Here is a 22,631-nt window from a genome sequence, read left to right on the forward strand (position 1 = left end):
CCCCCCCCCCCGGGAGCTTCTTGAATCACACAGGTCCCACTTACCCTAGCTCCTCATCTCATCTCATTGGGCCCTCGGGTTACATAAGCTGGGTCCTGTCTCCACCAATGGTGGCTCTAAGGTTACAGGGCTGGACAGAGGCCAGGCAGGCTTAATGTTTGTTTCCATCCTCTGTAAGGGAGGCTCTTCCAAGGAGACCTTCCTCCAACTAGAGCCTCTGGAGGCAGAGGGAGCACAGACGCCACGTATCCCTTCCCAGTCAGAGTGCCAACTCTTCACTCCTGTAACAGCCCCCCTCCACCACCACCCACAGGCTCCTCCCTCTTGTTTCTGTTAAAATGAGGGCCCAAGGAGCAGAGCCTGCTTGAGCCCGGAGGCGATGGGAGCTGGTGCTGTCAGCAGCCACCCTCCCTCATTCCTGCATCTGTTCTGCACAGCATCACCAGGACTCTAGGATCCCTGGGAAGGGACAAAGAGAAGGCTGCTCTCTGGGGCAAGGCCTTAGCTCCCAGAGGGCAGCATCCCACCCAAATCAGCAGGAGTCCCAGTGAGCCAGAGGCACATTCCAGAGCAGGTAACCTAGGGTACCATCAGCAATGTTTTTAGCATTGTGCACCCCTGCTAGCATGAGTGGCTTCAGTACAGCAGTGGCTTATGTTCAAGACAGTTGCATGGAGTGACAAGGACCTTGCATGCAGTATCTCAGGTCACCCAGGCCAGAGACAAGGGGCACAGAGGACTGGAGAAGACCCATCCCTGTCTGCTCCTTTTCTGCAGCAGCTAAATCCCCTCTTTGGGTGACAGACAGCCAACACAAAAGTATCCTGGTAGAATCACTTCTGAGGACACAAGGGGTACCTTCTGTGCCCCCAGGATATGAGCAGTATGTGCATGGGAACAAGCTGCAGCTTGTCACAGTACTGTTCTGGTCACAGTAGCAGGATGCCTGGGGATTGTTTTAGAGACTGGAGATATCTGGAACCCTAGAGTTGCTGCCCGGATTCCTGATATTCAAAAAGATGGGCAGGCCCCCATGGAAATCACCAGTGAGCATGAGGAGGTGGGCCATCAGCTTTGGCCGGTGAAGGATAGAGATGCTGTTGTCAGGGATGGAGGGCAGGAGGACCACTCTGCACAGAGATGGTGTCTAAGGTCTCTACTGCTGTGAAGAGATATCATGACCAAGGCATTTCTTAAAGAGGAAAACACTTAATTGGGGCTGGCTTACAGTTTCAGAGGGTTAGTCTATTATCATCATGGCAGGGAGCATGGCAGCGTGCAGGCAGACAGGGTGCTAGAGAAGGAGCTGAGAGTTCTGCATCTAGATCTGCAGGTAGGAGGAAGAGAGAGAGAGAGAGAGAGAGAGAGAGAGAGAGAGAGAGAGAGAGAGAGAGAGAGAGAGAGAGAGAGAGAGAGAGAGAGACTGGGCCTGGCTTGAACACTTGAAACTTCAAAGCCCATCCCTAGAGATGCTTCCTCCAGCAAGCCCTGCCCTAACATCCTGTGTGCAGCTTAGCCTTTGCCTCTTCCCCATTGCTCTGCTTTCTTCCTGCAGCCCTGGCCCATCATCCTTCCAGCCTTAGGTTGTGACATTTCCCTGTGACTGTGCATTTTTCCTAAGGGCTTGCCTGCATCTGACATCTGACACAGGAATGTCTCGCTGCCCATGACTGTGAGCCATACCCACTCGGGATTCCTGAGAGTGGTCTCCAAATGTTTCCCCCTTTCATACATAACACTGGATTGAACTTTCTTGCCGAGGAATCTCTACCTGCAGATTTAATCGTTTCCCCAGGATAAATCCCTAGAAATGGAATCAGCAGGAATTCCTTTAAAGGTTTTGGGACAGACTGCCAAACTGCTTGGCAGGAAGGAGGGTTACATCCTCCACTCCCAGAATTCCAGAGAGTTCCTACCACACACCTCCACCTGCAAGGAGTATCACCATCCACACAAACAAGTAGAAACTACCAGAAATTTGCTAGTTAGACAGCAAGTCTTGTATCTGATTTTATATGTACCTATGCTACTAAGATGGACTGTCTCACAAATCACTGTTTCTCCAGTTGCCAACTAATCCCTACCCTTTACCCTACTCTTAGATGAAGTACCTTCAAAGTAAAGGGTATTCAGCTGGGAGGGGTGGCCCACACCTATAATATCAGCACTTAGGAGGCTGAGACAAGAGGGTTGTGAGTTCAAAGCTAGCTAGGGATACACAGCAAGACCCTGTCTTGAACAAAGAAAATGGCATATTGATTTTTATATTCATCTTACATGTTGTGAGCATTTTTCCTGGCTTACCAGCTGACTGATGACTTCCTATATACTTACACGTATTTTCCATGCACAGTAAAGTTTGCACATGCACACAATCTTCAAATAAAACATTTGTAGCCTGAGACCTCTGTCTCTAGTATTATGGTATAGAAAGGTATTTCTCATCTCATAATGGCTTACTTACCTACATTTTCTTTTAGTACTTTAATGTTTTTATTTTTACACCTAAGTTTTAATCCATATGGACAAAGCTCTGTCTCTAACTAAGTAAGTAAAGTTTTTTTTTTTTTTAAAAAAACCTGGCTGTATACAAACTAGGGAAAGGCCTGGGATTAAATTTTAATCATAGTTATCGTTAAACATCAACCAGATACATTAAACTACATTTTCCAGACTTTCTATATTTTCCACAAGAACTATTTCCACTCCAACATCAAAATGTTCAAATTATTATAAATACATGATATTTCCACATCTGGTCATCTCCCTAGGTTCTGGCTGGAAATTAGATCAAGACTACAAGTTAATTTGGGTGAACCTGAAATATTGACGGCACCGATGCGTCCCTGGTGGTCGTCTAGACGTCTCTGTGCATTCGCTGCTGGTTTGTGCTCCAGTGTAACTGTATCACATCCCTCATATCAGTTCCACAGATTTCCTATAAACCCTATTCCTAGAGGTTCCAGTTCTGATCCAACCATGAATGGAAGCATTCCCCTAGCTCACCTCCTGAGTAGTTCCTAGGTCCAGGGCTGAGGCAGGCAACCCTCAACTCCTACCAACCCAGTCCTTGGTGGTCCCAAAGCTCCAACTGAGTGCGTTACCTCCCAGGCCCTTCCCCTAGTCTGGCTGCAGCCTGGTGTTTTACTTAGAGACAGTCTTGTCCAGGCTAGTTGAAAGCTCATAGTTTCTGCCTTAGGCCCCTAAGTCAAGGACACAGGCACTGACCACCACCCCTACACAGGATGCTGTTAGCTCTGCACGCGATCTACCCTAGTTCCCCCAGACAGAGCCCTGCTCCGCATCCAGACATTCTTCCCAACTGCAAATGTTCCCTGAGCTTCCTTACTTGGAAATGGATCCCCTTTTCCAGTCTGAGTCCATGAATCCCACTGGGTTTGCACCTTGTGTACAGTATATGGAGTGTCCCTGTGCAGTGCCATTGTGGAGGTGTGACCTCCCTGGAATCTCAGCACTCTATCATAGCTGCAAGAGTGTGCAGGAAAACTGATCGGGGCAGCAGCAGCGTGCACCCAGGTGTGGGGAGCAGCTCCCCCAACTCATCCTGTGAGTCAAAGGAAGGAGACCAGGAAGATGGTCGCTGAGGCCTAAGGAAAACCTACGCTTCTGCCCAGTGAGCCAATGGGAGTGTCTGTCAGACACACCAGTCACATTCCTCAGACCTCCTGACAAGCTCTCAGGCTCTTACCTCCCAAGGGAAGGTTGTAGCCTGTACTTGGAAATCAAGCAAGTCTACCTGACCATGGCCCAGACTTGCCTGGGTGAAGGTTGTAACTCTCACCCCAACTGCACTGCAGATTTACCTGCAAAGCTTATTAGACCCAGATAGTCCCGCCCAGACCTCCTGAGTCAGCCAGCAGGGTGAGGCCTGGGCAGCCACAGGTTGCTAACACAGGCCTAACAAGCAAAGGGAAAGCCACCTCCCCAGCACTGAGACCCAGTCCTCCTGACAAATGTCAGGTGATTCCTTTCTGCAGACTGTTTGAATAGCTATCCCCACTGACAGATGAAGTATCATGCCCAAGGGACCAAGTGTGGAAGACTTCAAACAGTCCATGGTATTTCATCCCTTTCTGGCCTAACTATAACTCTAAAGGTCCCGTGATTCCCAAACATCCATTTCTCAGAGATGTCTAAGGTGGTCCTGAGCCTGCAAAACCAAGAAACATCTTCACTGACAGAATGGTGCTGGTGCTTGTGTGGGTGTGGGTGTGGGTGGGGGTTCTCTTCCACACTCCAATAGCATGCTGTTCTTCCTGTCCCATCTGGCACCACATCTGCCAGATGTGTGGCAGCTGAATCCCACTGTACTAGGTCATGCCTATCTTTGTGATTCTGGGTCACAAGGACCCTCTATCATATTCCTGCCTACACTGACATTATAGCTTTCTTAGGTCCATATATTTTTGTCTTCAAGGCCCCCTTCCTCCATTAAAATAACAAAACAACAACAACAACAACAACAGACTAAACCTTATTACCATTGAGTCTGTATAAAAAATTTTAATATATTAACATTGTATATGAAAACATTTTCTTGTTCCAGGACAGCCAGGGATACACAGAGAAACCCTGTCTCGAAAAACAAAAACAAAACCAACCAAACAAAAAAGACTAAATATAAGGTATTTATTTAGGGCTCCCAAGATGGCTCAGCAGGTAAGAGCACTGACTATTCTTCTGAAGGTCCTGAGTTCAATTCCCAGCAACCACATGGTGGCCATCAGTAATGAGATCTGACACCCTCTTCTGGCACATCTGAAGACAGCTACAGTGAATTACGCCAGAGCAAGCGGGGCTGGCAGAGGTCCTGAGTTCAATTCCCAGCAGCCACACACATGATGGCTCACGGCCATCTGTACAGCTACAGTGTACTTATACACATAAAATAAATAACATAAATCTAAAAAAAAAACCATTTTCTTTAACATAATTATCATGTTTTCTTTCTGATTTGAAAAATATCAGAAATTAAAACTCTTTGATGGGCCCTAAACTATGTTGATCCTTTGACAATGTGCCTCGGGGCCCTTAGCTGTGCTTCCATTGTTAGTCCTTCCTGGCCATGAGCCCACCACGGGATCCTAAGAACATCTCAAGTGGAAGGCCCAGCTCAGGCAAGGACTGCGCCTATATCTGAGAAACCATACATCCCTCAGAGCCCTCACATTCTCTCCTAGAACCTCAGTGCACATAAGTGACAGATTCCTTGAAGCATCCCAGGGTCCTCAATGGCTGTGGCTGAAGGAGCTCTATGAAGAACAAAGAGAAGTAATTTTTCCCATCGGGCCACCATGCATCAGCTGAGATTTGCTTAAAGGAATCTGTATGGATCAGGTTCCTTTACTATAACAAATGCCTAGTATAAGTCAATTCAAAAGGAGCAAAAGATTAAAGTCACACAAAGTCATGATGACCGATCCTGGTGCTCTGGACCATGGCAGTACTGTGCTTTCTGGAGCAAAGTATGACAAAGGAGTTGGTTTACTTCATGGTGTGGCAGAAGAAGGAACCAGGGTCTGACAGCCCCTTCAAGGTCACACATTACTTCTAATGATGAAATGGTCCGCCACTCAGCCACACCTCTGAAAGATTCCACAACCTCTCAGTATCCAAACTAAGGAAAAATTCCTACCTAGCCTTCAGGTGAGAATGTAGTTCATATTTAAATTTTCTTAACAGTAAACTGTGTTTCAAATTTCCATATAGGCTCACATTCACTGAGAAGCCAGGATACTGAAGGACAAGACATGCCTATAAGAGACCCAAAACTTCATATGAGGGTTCAGTGGGATACCTCTCTGTCCCTGATAGCTAATGTTCCACATGGCTATGACACCTCAGTCTATTTGTTGCTAAATATTTGCTTAATGCTAGGGACTGTTTTTAATGTCCCCAAATAAAGAAGTTGAAGAAGAAAGATATCAGAAGATGGAAAGATCTCCCATGCTCATGGATAGGTAGGATTAACATAGTGAAAATGGCCATCCAATCAAAAGCGATCTACAGGACTTCATATGGGAATAAAAATAAAAATAAAAAAAAAAACACAGAATAGCCAAAATAATCCTGAACAATAAAAGAACTTTGGGAGGAATCGCTATCCCTGACTTCAACTTGTACTACAGAGCAATAGTGATAAAAAATAAAATAATAATAATAATAATAAAAAAAAAACCTGTATGGGATTGGTACAGAAACAGACATGTTGAACAATGGAATCAAATCAAACACCCAAAAAAAAAAAAAAAAAACCCACACACCTATGGACATTTGATTTTTGATAAGCCAAAACCATACAATGGAAAAATGAAAGCATCTTCAACAAATGGTGCTGGACTAACTGGATGTTTGCCTGTAGAAGAATGAATATAATGCATACTTATCACCCTGCACGAAACTCAAGTCCAAATGGATCAAGGACCTCAACATAAGACCAGATACACTAAATCTCACAGAAGAAAAAGTGGGAAATACGTTTGAACGAATTGGTATGGGAGACAAGTTCCTGAATAAAACACTAATGGCTTAGGCTCCAAGACAAACAATTGATAAATGGGGCCTCATGAAATTGCAAAGCTTCTGTAAAGCAAAGGACACTGTCAAAAGGACAAATTAATGCCTGAAAGCTGAAAATAAATGAAATCCAGAATTAAGCAGAGCAAAGCACTCTGTCACTCAATGGGATTTAGTTGTTTTCTTAGATTCAATGCATCTTTTAAATTTGAGTTCATGTTTGGGACAGTATTCTGTTCAGTCACACAGGAGATATGTATATGTATATATGTATATGTAATATATAATATATAATAATAAATATATAAAATATTTCTATCATAAAGAATGTTAGGGAGTGGAGAGTTATACTTCATCTTACAATTGGGGTCAAGTTTCCAAACACAAAAGTAGCCTGACTACAGCACCTCCTGGTGGAAACTACTAAAATTACAGGCAAAATTCCCAGGAGGAAAAATGAACTATGAAAGGCAACCTGTCCTGTCCACTTCTCTGGAAGCCTACAAATGCGAAATTTCCAAACATGAATCTTAATTATTGGTATCTGAACTTCTTATATGCAAGTACTCTCTTCAAATGAAAAATCACGCCATACATGCACACAAGTGATTTTCCAAATTGATGTTGATAGACTAAAACACAGTGTCACCTAAGCAACCCTCAATATTTAGCATATTTTTGTTAATAATGCCTTTTCTAATGATGGATTGTAGAGATATAGTCACTGTCATGTAAAGATTTTCCAAATCGTTTAATGTCACATACATAGAAACCTGGTATAGTAGCTTTGGGGGAGGGTTGTAAGAGAGATGGCTGAGAGGAGAAACAGCTTGCCACACAAGCATGAACACCAGAGTTCAGAACCTTGGTAGAAGCTGAGCAGATACTGTGGCTTTCTCTGGTCTCAGCACTCAGGAGACTGGCCAAGCTGGCTAGCTAGAATAGTTGGAGCTAGCAAGAGATCTGAGAGTAATAGAGGAAGACATTCAATGCTAACCTTAGGCCTCTACATGTAGGTACACAAGTACACCCACAGTGCACAAGGGTGCAACCATGTGCACCGCACACGCACGTACACACACACACACACACACACACACACACACACGGAGAGAATCCAAACACTATAGTGCATTGCATATTGACCCTTTGACATTTTTAAAAATCATTGTTTTCCATATGTTAAAAACTTGATTCCCAGAGAGAAGGTGGTGGTCCTGGGAGGTAGTAGAACATTTAAGAGGTGATACCTAGTGGGAGGACTTCAGGTCACCCTGGAAGGGGATTTGAGGACTCCTGTCCTCTAAGCTTTCTAGCCATGATGTGGTCAGTTTGGTCCAGCCACACGCTCCTTGCCATTGCCATACCACACACATCAAGGCAATGGGCCAACTGATCATGCAACATTCAAAGCTGTGAACGAAAACAAACCTCTCAGGTGGTGAGATGGCTCAGTGGGTAAGAGCACTGACTATTCTTCCAAAGGTCCTGAGTTCAAATCGCAGCAACTACATGTTGGCTCACAACCACCTGTAATGAGATCTGATGCCCTCTTCTGGTGTGTCTGAAGACAGCTACAGTGCACTTATTTATAATAATAAATAAATCTTTGGGCTGGAGCAAGCAGGGCCGACCGGAATGAGCAGAAGTCCTAAATTCAATTCCCAACAACCACATGAAGGCTCACAACCATCTGTAGAGCTACAGTGTACTCATGTACATAAAATGAATAAATAAATCTTAAAAAAACTCTTTAAATAAAATAATAAAAAAGAAAGAAAAGAAAACAAACCTCTTTATAAACTGGTTACCTCAGGCATTTCTTGAAGTACTATAGTGCTAGAACAGCTGGGAAAGAATCTCGGATGAACCTGAATCTGGTGGACAATCAGCAGTTGAAACTCCCCACTGAAGTCTGGATGTTCATCAGAAGAGGAACGGATCTCTATGATACCCACCTGCAGTTCCCATGACAGGGTTGGTTTAGGAGCCAGGGAGAAGCCAGAATGCATGGTGCTGGCAAACATCTTCTCCTTCAGTTCACCGAGCACATGGTGAGCAGTTCACTGGGGATAGCCCAAGGAGCCAGATGACTCAGGACAAAGCTACCCACAGCCATGCAAGTTCACCCGGTGCCTACCTAGGATCCAAAGACGACTTGGGGCTGCAGCTACTGGATCTGAACTCTGGCCCACTCCTTCAGGCACACCTGGGTCTTCTAGGATTCAGACAGGGTAGCCATGTTCACCTCAAACCTGGAGTTTCTTCACCTTGAAACAAAGATCACCATTTCTATTTTTAAGTGTTTATTTTTATTTTATGTGTGTATGGGTGTTTTGCCTGCATGTCTGTCTGTGCACTGTGTACATGCCTGCATCTGTGGAAGACCAGAAGGTGTCAGATTCCCTGGAACTGGAGTTACAGGGAGCGGGGAGCTGCTACGTGGGTGGTGAAATTAAACCCAGGTTCTTCAGAAAGAGCAGCCAGAGTTCCTAACCTCTGAGCCATCTCCCTGGCCCCTACCATTTCAATTTTTAATTGGAGGGATAGGACATCAGCTCTAACTATTCCATAAGTACCCAACCATGGAGCCTGGCACTCACTCACCAGCATCCCTTTAGAAGGCAAAGGAAGAGTCAGCAGTGCCAATTAGGCAATCAAGTGCTGCAGGGGCTTGGGTGTGGTCCCCCAAAGCATCGTTTGTGGGAATCCTGCTCCTCTGTGCAGTGATGTGGGGGTAGAGGGACTTTTAAGGAGTGGAATCTTCTAGAAAATGATTGTGTCTTTAGAGTAGCCCCTTAGGAGGGATTAAGGTACTTCCCAGGGGGAATCTTAGTTCATTGCCATTAGGATTGATTATCAAAGAAACAAACAAAGAAGTCAGCAACCCTGGCTCCCCAGTCTGTTTCCCTCCCTATCCTACCATATAATTTCTTCCTCTGCTGACAATTTTTCAAACTATTAAAGCTTCAGAATGACAAGCTAAATAAATCTCAATTCTTTATAATGCACCTGGCCTGATTTTGTTCTACCTACAGGAAATGGGCTCACTCTGGCACTGGCATAGGGTTCTCACTACCCAGGCACCAGCACTCCTACTGAATCCACACAACATCCCTGAGTCAGCACTAGTCACTTCCCAGTTTTCAGGCAGAGGGCAGAGGCAAGGCGACCCTCTCATCTAGAGAAGGAAAGCCAGATTCTGCACTTGGAGATCAACTTAGGGATGGGCTAGAAGTTGTTGTGTATCCTTCATCCTGCTGCAGAGAGCCCTGCCTGCCACCCAACTCAAGGCACAGCCTGTCACCTACTCTATTCTCACCAAGGACCAACTGTCTAGAACTCCTAACCTGTAGCAATGCCCCCTCGCTGACATTTGTCACCCTACAGCAATGTCCCCTCACTGACACCTGTCACTCTACAACAATGTCCCCTTCACTGGCATCTGTCACCCTAACAGCAATGTTCCCTTCACTATGACATTTGTTACCCTAACAGCAATGTCCCTTTCACTGACACTTGTCACCCTAACAGTAATGTCCCCTTGCTGACATCTGTCACTCTAACAGCAATGTCCCCTTGCTGATATCTGTCACCCTGTCTATTTCCACACAGGCACCTCTACTTCTCCCCAGAGCTCCAAGTATCAGGGCCCCCACAGTGTGAGGTAGACCCTGAGGCCTAGGCTTCATCAAACGGCACCTGGCTAGAGTGTGGTCTGGGTCCAGACAGCGCTCACCAGTGAGTTTTCCAGTCCTGCCCTTCTGCTCTGGGTGGGGCAAGGAGAGGTAGGAGGGCATCTGCTGCGGTTACAGTCTGGGGCTTTGGTACAGAACGGACTACAGAGACGTGCTCTGGTAGGGCCTGCAGTCTAAGGGGCCCTCCCCAAAGTCCAGGTCCAGCAGTGTATATACCCCAGCAAGTCATCGCTTACACTAACGGAACACTCAGGAGCTCACAAGGATGTTCTCCAGTTGGGCATTTCCAAGTTCAAAACTCAAGCAAAACAGGAAGATGAGGCTGGAGAGATGGCTCATCTTCCAGAGGACCCAAGTTTGGTTCTGAGGACTCACACAGGTGGTTTAACCTGGTGAAACTTCAGCTTCAAGGGCATTGGGCGCCCTCTTCTGGTCTCTGCGTGCATCTGCACTCACGTGACATTCTCTCTTGGACACACATACACATCAAATTTAAAAGGAAAATAAACTAAAAACAAAGAGATGAGGTGATGAAGAAAGGCTCTACTCTTCTACATCGTGACAACGTGGACGAGTCCCATGGTTGTGCTATGCTTCAGTTTGCTTCTCTGTAAAACAGGGACAAAATGCAGCCAAGGAGATAGCCAGCTGATGCCCTGCTTGCCAGCTAAACTGTCTCAGCAGTGATAAGATGAACACCCACAGGGCATGTGGCAAGTGAGAGGGCAGAGGAGTCACACTGGGAACCGGGCAATGTGCCACCCACTGGCTCTGGCTTCACTACCTAAGCCACCCTGGCCAAGATCCTTCCCTCCCTGAGCATCAGTGTCCTTTCTAAACTCACAGAGGGACTTTAAAGATCAAATCAAATGGTCAAGGTAAAATAATTCAAAATAATGATAAAACGTGCTCCAATTATTAATTATTTGAAAGCACAAGGCAGCAAGGGTTTATATTAGGCATCCTGAATAGCCAGTATTCACCCCTCTCCCTCTCTCTGCTCCTGCTTCATCCCCATTCCCCACAACACACACACACACACACACACACACACACACACACACACACCTCTACATAATAAAAATTGAGAGAAAACCCGCTGCTGGTGATGAGGTAATTAGCATAGTTTACTTCACTCAGTACAATCAATACATACCCCCAGATTAAGGAGAAATTACTGCTATACAGAAATCAAATACTACTTTAAAATCTGTAAAGAGAAGGTGCCATAGAAACCTGGAGTGAGAGCTCAGATGTGGGAGAGCGAGAGAACAGGGAGGAAGAGAGGGAGAAAAAAATAGAGGGAGCCAGGGGGAGAGAGAAAAGGAAGGGGGGGCAGAGAAAAGGCAAACCATTTGCTGAATGTCAAACCGCTACTAAAATCCCTATTGTCAAAAACTGTAGGTTTCCTGGACAGACCTAGCAAAAGCATGACCAGTTGGGCCCACCCAGGGCTTATCCCCAGAGCAGCAAGGGGCTCCTTCTTCCAACCTCTTCCACCAACAGGAGGGAGCATGAGGTCATAGCTTATCCATCCAGGATGATGTTTGCAGTTGGGGTCAAAGGGTGCCAGCATCAGGTTCAAGGCTGTTCACCTCCATCCCCTGATACATCCCCCGGCATGTGCCATGTTCTGAGCTGCTAAAAACATGGTCTCTCATGTACCCCCTTCTCATGAGGCTTGCTGTCCCTTATCAACAGAGAAGAAAACGCCCCACTTAGGCCTGAGAACCACACAGCCACCTGAATTCAGAGTGATTGCATACAAAAGCCCATATGAACAGGGAGAGAGAAAAAAAAAATAAGCTGACTGCTGATTAATTATGACTCATGAAAAAAAAGCAGCTATTTACATAGCACCAAATTAAGTGCTGCTTCCTGCCCACGCCTGGCCATGGGGGCTCCTTAGTACTCACCCGGCGCTGAGAAAGTGCAAGAACATTTGCCTCACATCTCATGTGCCCCCTCCTTGAAGGCAGGACTCCTGGGGACCTGATTTCCCAACTCTTGGCTTGCAGACTCCCCACACGCCTTGTCTGAAAGCGTTCTTCACGTGTCTTCCCCTTGTTCTCCACCTGTTTTGATGCCCAGGCTGGAATCTGACTTCTCTAAGAGAACAGAGCAGGGACTTGAGTGTTCATGTAGAGAGGCACCTGCACAGAAGCATCAAGTGTTCCCCATGGATGCTGGCAGAGGTCCTAGATTCTCAAGCCATGCCTCCATGGACTCTGAGAAGCAAATGGGGACCCTCCATGGAGGGAGCGCAACGGCTAAAGGCATGTGGCATGAAGCCACCAAAACTTCCTGCAGGGCAAGATCTGCACGGCTGCTGATGTTCCACCCGGATGTCTGGCCAAGGACCAGGCTTCTAACAATCTGTCAGCCCTGCGCTTCCTGCCTTCAGCCTTCTTCTGCTTAGACTAATTAAGACTGAATCCCAAATAACACAGATGCTGTCGACCAAGACTCATGGAATCTCAGTACCAATTCATCTCATGGCAAAGAAGCCTGGTGTGAAAAGAAATTACTTCAGGCAGGACACATCAGAGGAGGAGCCTTGTACATACACAGAAATCCTGAATCAGGGCTAAGCCCTCAGAAGTTACCAGACAATCGTGAAGAAGCAAAACTCGGACAAGGGTATTCATTCACAGTTGTACTGCTGTTTAACAGGGGAGGGTTGGAAATGACCTAAGTGTGCTCTATCCAAGATGAGACTTAGATAAGGAAATTAAGACCTATTCCCAGAATGGAACTTCTCCCAGCCATGAAACTGGTGCAAAGACCAAAGGTCTAATAATCCAGTGGAATATGGAAGAGAAACTCCATATACATATTACTTTTGAAAAGGCAGTCCACAGAGCAATGTGCACATCGCCTCTGCTTCCTAAACATGTTCATGCCACAGGATCTGCAAAAGACTGGGGTTCCAGGACCCAGACCAAGGCAACGCAAATCTGCAGATGATCAAATCTCTTCTCCCACAAGTTCATTTGTATGAACACTTGGTCCCTAGCTGATGGCACTATTTGGGCTGGTTGTGAGGTCTTTAGGACATGGGATCTAGCTGAGGAGGTTTGCTGGAGGGTAGGTTTTGTGTGTGTGTGTGTGTGGGGGGGGGTTACAATGTGGTTCAGCTTCCAGCACAATCTCTTTGAGATGCTCCCTCGATTGCTAAGACATGAGGCATCTCAACAGCAAAGTCACCATGAACTCTATCACGCCTTCTTTGCTACAACGAACTGTCCTTTCAAGCCATATAAAGTCCTTCCTTTCTTAAGTTGCTTTCTTGTCAATTACTTCATCATAGCAGTGACAGAAACCACTACACCCTTAAGGAAAATGTCAGGCCAGGCCGTGGTGGCGCACGCCTTTAATCCCAGCACTTGGGAGGCAGAGGCAGGCGGATTTCTGAGTTCGAGGCCAGCCTGGTCTACAGAGTGAGTTCCAGGACAGCCAGGGCTACACAGAGAAACCCTGTCTTGGAAAAAAAAAAAGGAAAATGTCAGGGCTAGAAAGATTTCTCATTGGTTAGTGGGCTCGCTGGATCTGTGTTTGATTCCCAGCCCCCACACCAGGTGGCTCATAATCGCAACTCCAGCTCCAGGGGATCTGGTACCCTCTTCTGTCCTCCAAGGGCACCCACACACATGTGCCGTACATCTGCACAGACACATATACATAAACAAAAACAATTCTTTTAAAATGGTATAGTATTTGCATAGAAACTCCATATAGCCTCTCACATACTTCAAATCACTTCTAGATTATTTATGATGCAAATGTTATGCAAATAACTGATAAGCCTCATTGTTTAGAGAACGGAGACAGGGCGGGGGTGGGAGGGGGAGGAAGTCTATGTGTACTCAGTACAATGTTTTCAAATGTCTCCAATTTGCAGTTGGTTAAATTCATGGACTCAGAACCTACAGCTACCAAGGGTGACTACATATTCTTACACAATGCATTCATGGGTCTTAGTATAGCACAGACAGATGTTTGGAAGGATATTCCCCAAATGATATGGAGATACCTGCACCTTTTCTGCGGCTGGCTTTGCCTGATGGTGGAGACCATTGAGCCTCCCAGCATCTGGCCTGGTACCACGCAAGACAACAGTCAAGAGGCAGTTCCACGGCAGGGAGCCAAAGCACGAGTCTGGACAAAAGCCAGTCTATCTAACAGGCCTGATCAATGCAGTTTGTTCCTCTCTGCCATCCCTGTTTGCTCTGCCAGATCCTCCTTCACCCACAGCCTCCTAGTGTCTCTCTGTTCTAGAATGTAATACCAGGTAAGACTCATCTACCATAACACCTCAACCCAAAGGCCCGTGTTTTCTCATGAAGATCATGAAGAAAACATTGAGAACATGAGCCAGGCCTCAGAAAATGGCACCTGACTCCTCCAAATAACAATGCATGTATCCTGAGATCTCACCCACAATCTAACAGTGTGTGGAAAGCATATGGACACAAAGATACAAAGAGGTACAAAGGAGCTAGTTTCCAACAAAGATTCTGGCAGATGCCTAACAATTATTCAAAACGACATGGATTTGGGGTCCTCTGGAAATGATCTGTTTACAGATTGAATCGTTGGCCCTGGGAAGAGATAAGGCTGTGTGATATCAGACTGTTAGTGGGCGAGTCTGTCCTTCACCTCCTCATCTCCACTGCCCTTAGGATACAGCGTCTAACTCACAGGCTGTGTGCACAGGAAGGGCCAAAAAAGAGTGTCCTGGGGTGGGGGGAGGGTTGGGGCATTCAGAGCTCAACAGTTGGGATTACATACTGCTATTGCAGAGGGTTCAGTTCCCAAACCATCACTGCTCAGAGCTGTCTGTAACTCTAGCTGCAGGGGATCTGACACTGTCTTCTGGCTGCCACAGACACTGCATTCATAAACACTCACACTTAGTGGTGTTTCATTGCAACAGGAACCCAAATTAAGACATGTATGTATGTATGTATGTATTATGTATGCATGTATGCATGTATGTCTGTATGACTGAGATGTAAAACAAGGTCATATTGGAATAGCAGGTACAGACCAGAGGTGATGCTCCAGGATGGTCACTGCAACTCCCATGTCAGCTGCAGAGACACAAACAGAACTCAAGAGAATATGGTGGACCCTGTGCCTATCCATGTGCCCTTGAACGGGCTGGGTGTAGGCAATGTGCCTGGCTAAAGAGCTGTAACCAGACCAAGGACAGTGAACTGTTGCGACTGGTTTTTAACAAGCCTCCAAGCAGCACATGTGATGGTGAGCTTCCCCCCATGGCTACTTCTCTTTTGGAAGCAGCCAAGAGCCCAAGCCAGTCCAAGTTCAGCATCCAAACCTGAAATAGATAGGTCCAAGCCTCGCTGTCCAATACAGACCTGCACTCACTCCCAGAAGGTCCCTAGGCACCTCGTTCTCACCTACATTGATAAGAGAATGACTTCACAAAAATAAATCCAATACAGAAAACAAAACTGACAAACTAACTTGAGGCTAGTCTTTTATGTGTCTTCGTTTTACTGTTTGAGAACATTGAGTTCAGAGGAAAAGACTGTACATGTATCACATGAATCCTGTAAGATATATTTAATACAAGGAAACACTAAATTCTAGTATGTGTGTATTAAACACAGGAAGGTTTGGGAGACCCAAAAGATGCCTAATATTCATGACGTCCTAAATATACCTGAGACAGCTGGGCATCAGATAGCATGCCACTCTAAATACAGAAAAGACACTCAATATTTGTACGCATATGACTATTTATACAAGAGGAACAGGATAATCCAGTTGCCTATGGATGACACCTGTCTGGTCCTTTGTTCCCGATATGGAGAACAGGGTACTCCCACATTTCCTCAGTAGAAAGTGTGTGTCCTTGGCTTGGTGCACCTACAATATGTGTGGCCTCACAGCTAGAACTTCAAGTCTGGTCCCTGGAATCCTGTATTTGCAGGGAAGTACAATGCTGCAGAGAGGTGGATGTGGAAGGCTTGTAATGTGGCGCATGGGTGCTATGGGCTAATGGCATCTACCTTGCCTCTCATTGGACATTTAATTCCATCAAGGTCATTTCCCACATGGCACCCCTGCCACCAGCTCTGCTCAGGAACATTATGTGCTACAGATATACCCATTTTTCTTAAATAATATCGGATAATGCTTTATGTTACCTCACTAGGAAATCTCACTGGGAATTCTAACAAATGCCCCCACACATTGTTCTTATTTAAACGTTCTGTTTACTTTGTGAGCAGGTGTAGCGTTCTGTGTAGGTGTAGAGGGCAGCCTGTGGGAGTCTCCTTCTACCACATGGGTGGAAGGGCTTGAACTCAGGTCATCAGACTTGGGGGCAGATGCCTCCACCTGCTGAGCCAACTCATGGGCCAACTCTACTGGAGTCTGCTAAGGTCAACGCTTGTAAATATTTAATAAGGCATCCTCTACCTCATTCCATATCCAACATAGTGTGTGTATGTGTGTGTGTGTGCATCCATACAGATATGTGTATGTGTACATGTGCATCTGTGCTTGTGTGTGTGCACATATATGTCCATGTGCATGTGTGCATGTGCATCTGTGTGTGCACATATGTGTGTGCATCCATACAGACATGTGTATGTGTACATGTGCATCTGTGCTTGTGTGTGTGCACATGTGTGTCCATGCGCATGTGTGATATGTCTGTGCATGGGTGTCTGTGCATGTGTGTGTCTATCTCTGCATGTAGGTGCATGTGTACTGATGTGCATGTGTGCATGTGTCTGTGCATGTGTGCATGTGCATCTGTGTGTGTGTGTCTGTGCATGTGTGTGCCCATCTCTGCATGTAGGTGTATGTGTGCTGATGCATGTGTGTGCATGTGCATCTGTGTGTGCATGTGCCTGGGCATGTGTGTGTGTGTACCACATTCCTATTTCATGGGAGCCTGAGGTCACAGGCTTCTAAGCAGTCATGCAGAAACCAAAGCCTGACCTCCTCAATGGTTTGGACTTCCTGCTTTGAGAAAGCAAAGTCCCTTTGACATTTCCACATCCCACAACTGACTGTACCTTTCTAACTGTTTCTTGGAGACCATGTGTACCACAGCTAATGGGCCTGGGGCCTCCCACAAACAGAGAGTTTGGAAGCAGAACCATGAGAGGTTTGGGTGTGGACTTAAGAGGTAAGGGCAAATATTTCTGGAAGTTCTTCAACTGCATACATTTAAAGATTGGTCCCACACACCACAGTTAGATAAAGGCCTGAGGAGCTGATAGCTTTCCATGCCTTGCCTCCCCAAAGGTTCTCGCCTTCTCTCTTTTCACAGAAAACATCATCACAAAAAGCCCTCGAGACTGCCTCCTCCCAGGGGTCATCTCTTCAAGAATGCTGTCGGAGGTTGGTGGTTGATGCTCACACACCCGAATTTCATCTCCTTCAGCACTCTACTAAGGTTGTGGAACACAGATATGGTGGCAGCTCAGGATGGTGAGGGGAACACCCTTAAAGCAATCCAAAGAGTTATCTGAATCACACGTGTGTTCTCGGGACTGTTTACCTGACCCAACCGTTCAAGGTTAGTCTCTGGATTCAGTGAGAATCATGAACAGGATCTGATGAGAAGTCACCGCTTCCATTCAGCTTAGAGATGAGAAGAAGAGCTCGGTGTGCCAGGTACCCTTGCTGTCCCACCTGCAGGTAACACTGCCATTACCCCAGGTCTCTCAATAGTGAAAGAGATGTGCTTAGCAGCCACGCAAACTGCTGCCTGGTACGAAGGATGCTTTGAGCAGGTCCCTGGCTCCTTCTCACATTCACATGGCTAAGTCCATCTGAAGGCTCGCCTCTTTCAAGAGTCTTTGCCTTCAACACCTCGCATGAACAAAGAAAGGCCAGAGCTCAAATACACAGCACCAGCCCTCCTATCTGCCTTGCTCCCTCGATGACTCCTAAGCCCTTTGAACTGTAACAGGCTTTTCTGCCATCCCTCAGTTTCACCATAATAAACACCAAGTACACTGTGGCTTGTTCTTAAGATGAAGCACCCACAGGAACAAGAAGCTGTTTTAAATCACGGAAATTAAAAAGTCCACCATGTGTAACCCAGGGCAGCCTACCCAGAAACACAAAGACAGGGATGGGGACGCACCTTCTGCTCTTGTTGTCTCACTCTTTCCCCTCCATCTCCCAAGCCCACATCACTTTCTCCAGGGACAGTGGAGTAGGGTGATTACATTTTAAATAAATTAAGGCAGAATATGGTTTCCAACCACGTACCACAAAGCGTGATGATCTAGTCAGAACAACTGGAATATCCAGCACCCCAAGAACTTTATTAATCTCTTTGCATCAGGAGCATTCACAATATTCTCTTTTTGGATTTGAAATGTATACAGTAACTTATTTTTTACCAATAGTTCACCTGGCTGTGTCTGAACATGTTGCCCTCATAGAATAAAATGATTTGTGTTTATGTTCCCTTCAGAGATCAGTGGCAGAGCCTAGCTGTCTCAGCATAAAGCTCTACTGTAAGCCTGTGTTCAACTACATAAGAAACCACCTAAGAAACACTCCTGGCCCTGGGGATGGAAAAGCTCTTCAGGTCCTGGGTGGGGGGAGAGATTGGGAAAGATCCCCTGTCCTAAGAACCTCTGAAAGGTTGACAGGGGGCAGGTGGCAAGCACAGGGAGCTTTAGCCCAGCTTCCTGTGTGCAATGTTGGGAAAAGGTTGCCCCCAAATGCAAAATGGCAGCCTGGTGTGGCTGTACCACACTACACAGTTCCTGGGCATGTTACCAGCTACCTTATAGAGACCTTGACGAAGCCTTAGGGGAGGAGTTCTGATAGCCAATGCAAAGACCAGCTAAATAATACTCAGAAGATATCCTAGCCAGGAGGGGTGGGGAGCTGAGGAGGAGGGACTCCCTGGGGAATAGCAAGAAGACCAACACACAAGAAGCAACCTCCCCATGTCCAGATTTCACTGTGGCTTTTTCTGGTGCCTGGCCACCACCTCAACAAGAAGCTTCCTAAAGAAGGGCTGGGGGAGCAAGCTGCTTTAAGCTACACAGTGATTGAAATATCACTTGAATTTGGCTCAAGAAAAACAGACTCCTGAGCTTAGAAGTGAGTATACCAAAAAGGGAGCCAGGGCACTCTGTCTGGCCCACAAAATTAAATTCACATCAAAAAGCTGCACCCCTTCACAACAAACCCACAACAGGAGATGGATCCATCCCGGTGCAGATGCTTCCGCTGGGTCTCTGTACAACACAAACAATATTTATAAGACTATCTGCCTGGGCTAAGTTCCAGGTGGAAAGCACATCATCTCAAGCTTGCCAAGTCAAATGCAGGCCTACTAAGCCATCCCAGAAAACTTAGCCCACGGGAGGGCCCAGCGGTCATAGTCTCCCATTGTAGCTGAGAACTCTCCCAGAGCTGGCTGCTAGGTAACATTCAGGCTGCTGTAACAAAATACTGCAGACTGTGTGGCTTATAAACAACAGAAGTTTGCTCCTCACAGTTCTGGGAGTCTAAGATCCAAGCATCTGGTACCTGGTGAGGGTTGTTTCCTGACTCACGAGGGAACTGCAGCCAAAGGAGGGAAGAAGCTCTCTGGAATGTTGACTATAATGCGCTCTAATCCAGTGCAGGGAACACCATCTTACAAAACCATCACCACACAGCCTTCAGGATAGGAACCTGGAAGTGGGCACACACGCAGAATGCTATCACTTACTTCTCTGCTTCCCCATAAGGGCAAACTGAGACACTCGAGGCACAATTTGATGAGGCCCAAAGAACCACGCTGAGCGCTGATGCTCCTAGCTCAACTATCCTAGCAGACAGCCCACCACACGCCGAATCTCATGCATTTGCCAGCTCCTGCAGCATGGCCGTGCAATGGCTATGGATGGATATTACTCTTATTGGCTACTATGGAATGAGTGTTCATTCTATAAATGGGAAGGGCTGCTGGAGAGGCAGAAACAAATATAGAACCATAGCAAGTCAAAGACAAACGCCTTTCAGGATACAAAAAAAAAAAAATCAGTCATGTTACTAGAAATGTTAAATGCAACATTTTGAAGCATTTAAAACAAGTATGAAAATCCATGACTTACAAAATACCTCAATTTTAAGTAGAGGACAGGATCAGTCTTCCCGATCTCTCCACCCTGCCTCATGCTCCAATACGAAATTGCACAACCCTAGGATCCAGCCTGGAATCCAGCCCGGATCAACCGAGGGCAGGCATCTTCAGCCACCCCCCCACTGAGCTTTCTCTCTCCACCATTTTATAATTTCTAAGAGCTCTTGAGGTGATTCCACTGATCCTCACTCATCTCAGGTGTGTGTCGGCATGACTGAGCTCCCAAGGAACATCAGGGCTGAGATTCTATTTCGCGGTTGCTATGTATTTAGGTAAATGGAAGGAAGTTCCAGCCTCCACCAATGGAGGGGCTTACTTTAAAATAGTTCTGGAAGGTACGAGGTGGGCTCCCAGGAGAGAGGCAAACACAGCTGCCTGTTTTCCCCCTTGGATTTTCTGGTTCAATTCTGACATTGTGCCAACTGGCCACCTGCAGGCCACAAGTCCAGTCACACCGCGCTCTTCCTATTGCCTTGCATTTCAAAAAAACAAACGCTTGCTCATTTGGGTAACTACTCCGCCTCTCAGCACATGTACACCTACCTCACACTGGAAACCGAGGTCTTGCTGGTTAGTCAATGACTGCTCAACAAATATTTGTTGATTCAAATTCTGATTATGTCTAAGATTAAACTCAGACTCCCCTCTGGTGGCTTGTAACCTAAGCCCCAAGCCTGTTAAATAAACCATGACCCGAAGCAGAAGGAAGACAGCCAGTTGTGTCCACTGTCTCCCTCGCCATGGCCCTTGGAGACAGACGCGATTAAGCCCTGGGACTAAGAACTGAAAGGCAGGCAAGCAAGCCCTGCTCCCCCTCTCGCTCTGTTTTCTTAGTGTTAAAACTGGTTAAACTGCTCAGCTCTGCCTCACATTTCAAAGTTAAGTCCAGCAAAGCGCTCAGAGGAAAACTTTGGGCACTTGCGCGTCTGTTTTCTCTCGGCCCCACCGACCATCGTGTCGTGGACGTGACCCCCACAGGGGTGGCGTGGGCACCTTTCACGTCCAAAAGGCCCCTGGCTACCTGAGCTCTGCTCGCCACTACCTCCCCAGCTCCACGTCAGTCGGGACGCGACTTCGGGAACGCGTCAGACTCTTCCCCCCCTTAACCCGGCTTCCTCCAACCTCCCTGGGTCTGCGCCCCACGCGTGCTGCTTGGCCGAGCCATTTCAGACCGTCCTAGGTACCTGACACTGGAGCGTGGCGGTGCTTGGCGAGCGTGCCGGGAAGGACTCAGTCCGCGGGGACACGCGGCGGGACTGCTCTGCCGGGGTGCGCGCTGATCCCCCGGCCACAGCGTCGAGGGCCAGCGCCGCCGCGCAGCAGGTGGCCGTAGGGCGCGGGGAGCGCGGGGTCTGCGGCCGGGGAATGGACGCGGACGCGGGCGCGACCCTCGGACGGCCGCGCTGGCCCTGCGCTGGGCGCGCGCTCGCGGCTCCCGACTCGGCTGCGCGCGGCCCGGCGGGGGCGGACGCGGCTGTTCCGCTCTGCTCAGCTCGGCTCCGCGCCGCCCAGGCCCGCGCGCCTCCCCCGCGCCGCTCCCGCCCGGCACGCGGGACCCTGGCCACCCCACGCGGCGGCGCTGCAGAGCTGGGAGCTTGGCTGGCTCCTGCCTGCGCGCGGTCCGAGGGACCGGGACCCCCGCCGGGACGAAGACGCCCACGATCGCCGCTCCTGCGCGCCACCTCCTGCCACCTGAGCCTCGGAGAGTGGGCGCCCGGGTGGCGGGGGGGTGGGGGGTGGACGTGCGCAAACGGATAAAAGTAAAAGTTGTTTCATAACCTTGTGGGTCCGAGCGTCTGAGGGCTAATGAGGGAAGCTGCCGCCCCGTCTCTAGGTGAATCATGGCAGTGGCACTGACAAGTGTGGGATAAAAAGCTGAAGGAGATGTCTCAGCCTCGTTCCCCACCCCCACTCCCTCACCTAACCGGGGAGCTGGCCCCTTTGGGGAAGAAACCGGCTGGCCTTGAATACCTACCTACTCAGCTCCTCAGCTTGCTACCAACAGAGAGAGCCCCACTTTGGCCTGTTGACACTGCCATCTTCAGGGATGAAGTACAAGGAATGTCAGCTAAGCCCCAGCAGGGCGCCCTGACTGCAGTAGCAGGAGCCCAGAGGTGGAAAAAGGAATTCTTCCATCAGACAGCAGCACTGGGGTGCAGTTGTCCCTGAGTTCCGACTTCGCAGCGATGTTAAGCGTGCCATTGTCAGATCTAGAGGAATCCACATCCCACCGTTGAGCCTTGGGACTGATGGCT

At 47.5% G+C, this 22,631-nt stretch overlaps 1 protein-coding gene across 6 annotated transcripts in view; it reads right to left on the minus strand.

Annotated features, from left to right (window-relative positions):
- Kiaa1211l (KIAA1211 like) overlaps positions 1–22,366 on the minus strand; it is a 116,218-nt gene extending 93,852 nt beyond the window's left edge. For 3 of the 6 annotated variants that reach the window (XM_031367245.1, XM_031367244.1, XM_031367239.1), the window contains exon 1: positions 21,561–21,810. The gene's annotated coding sequence lies outside the window, so the exon portion shown is untranslated. Of the gene's footprint in view, positions 1–8,677; positions 8,808–20,919; positions 21,406–21,560; positions 21,811–22,351 lie in introns of those variants that run through there. The other 3 variants (XM_031367247.1, XM_031367246.1, XM_031367248.1) reach the window with 3 other exon arrangements.
- Between the last annotated feature and the right edge of the window lie 265 nt (positions 22,367–22,631).

Source organism: Mastomys coucha, unplaced genomic scaffold, assembly GCF_008632895.1.
Source record: "Mastomys coucha isolate ucsf_1 unplaced genomic scaffold, UCSF_Mcou_1 pScaffold14, whole genome shotgun sequence".
Classification (NCBI taxonomy): domain Eukaryota; kingdom Metazoa; phylum Chordata; class Mammalia; order Rodentia; family Muridae; genus Mastomys; species Mastomys coucha.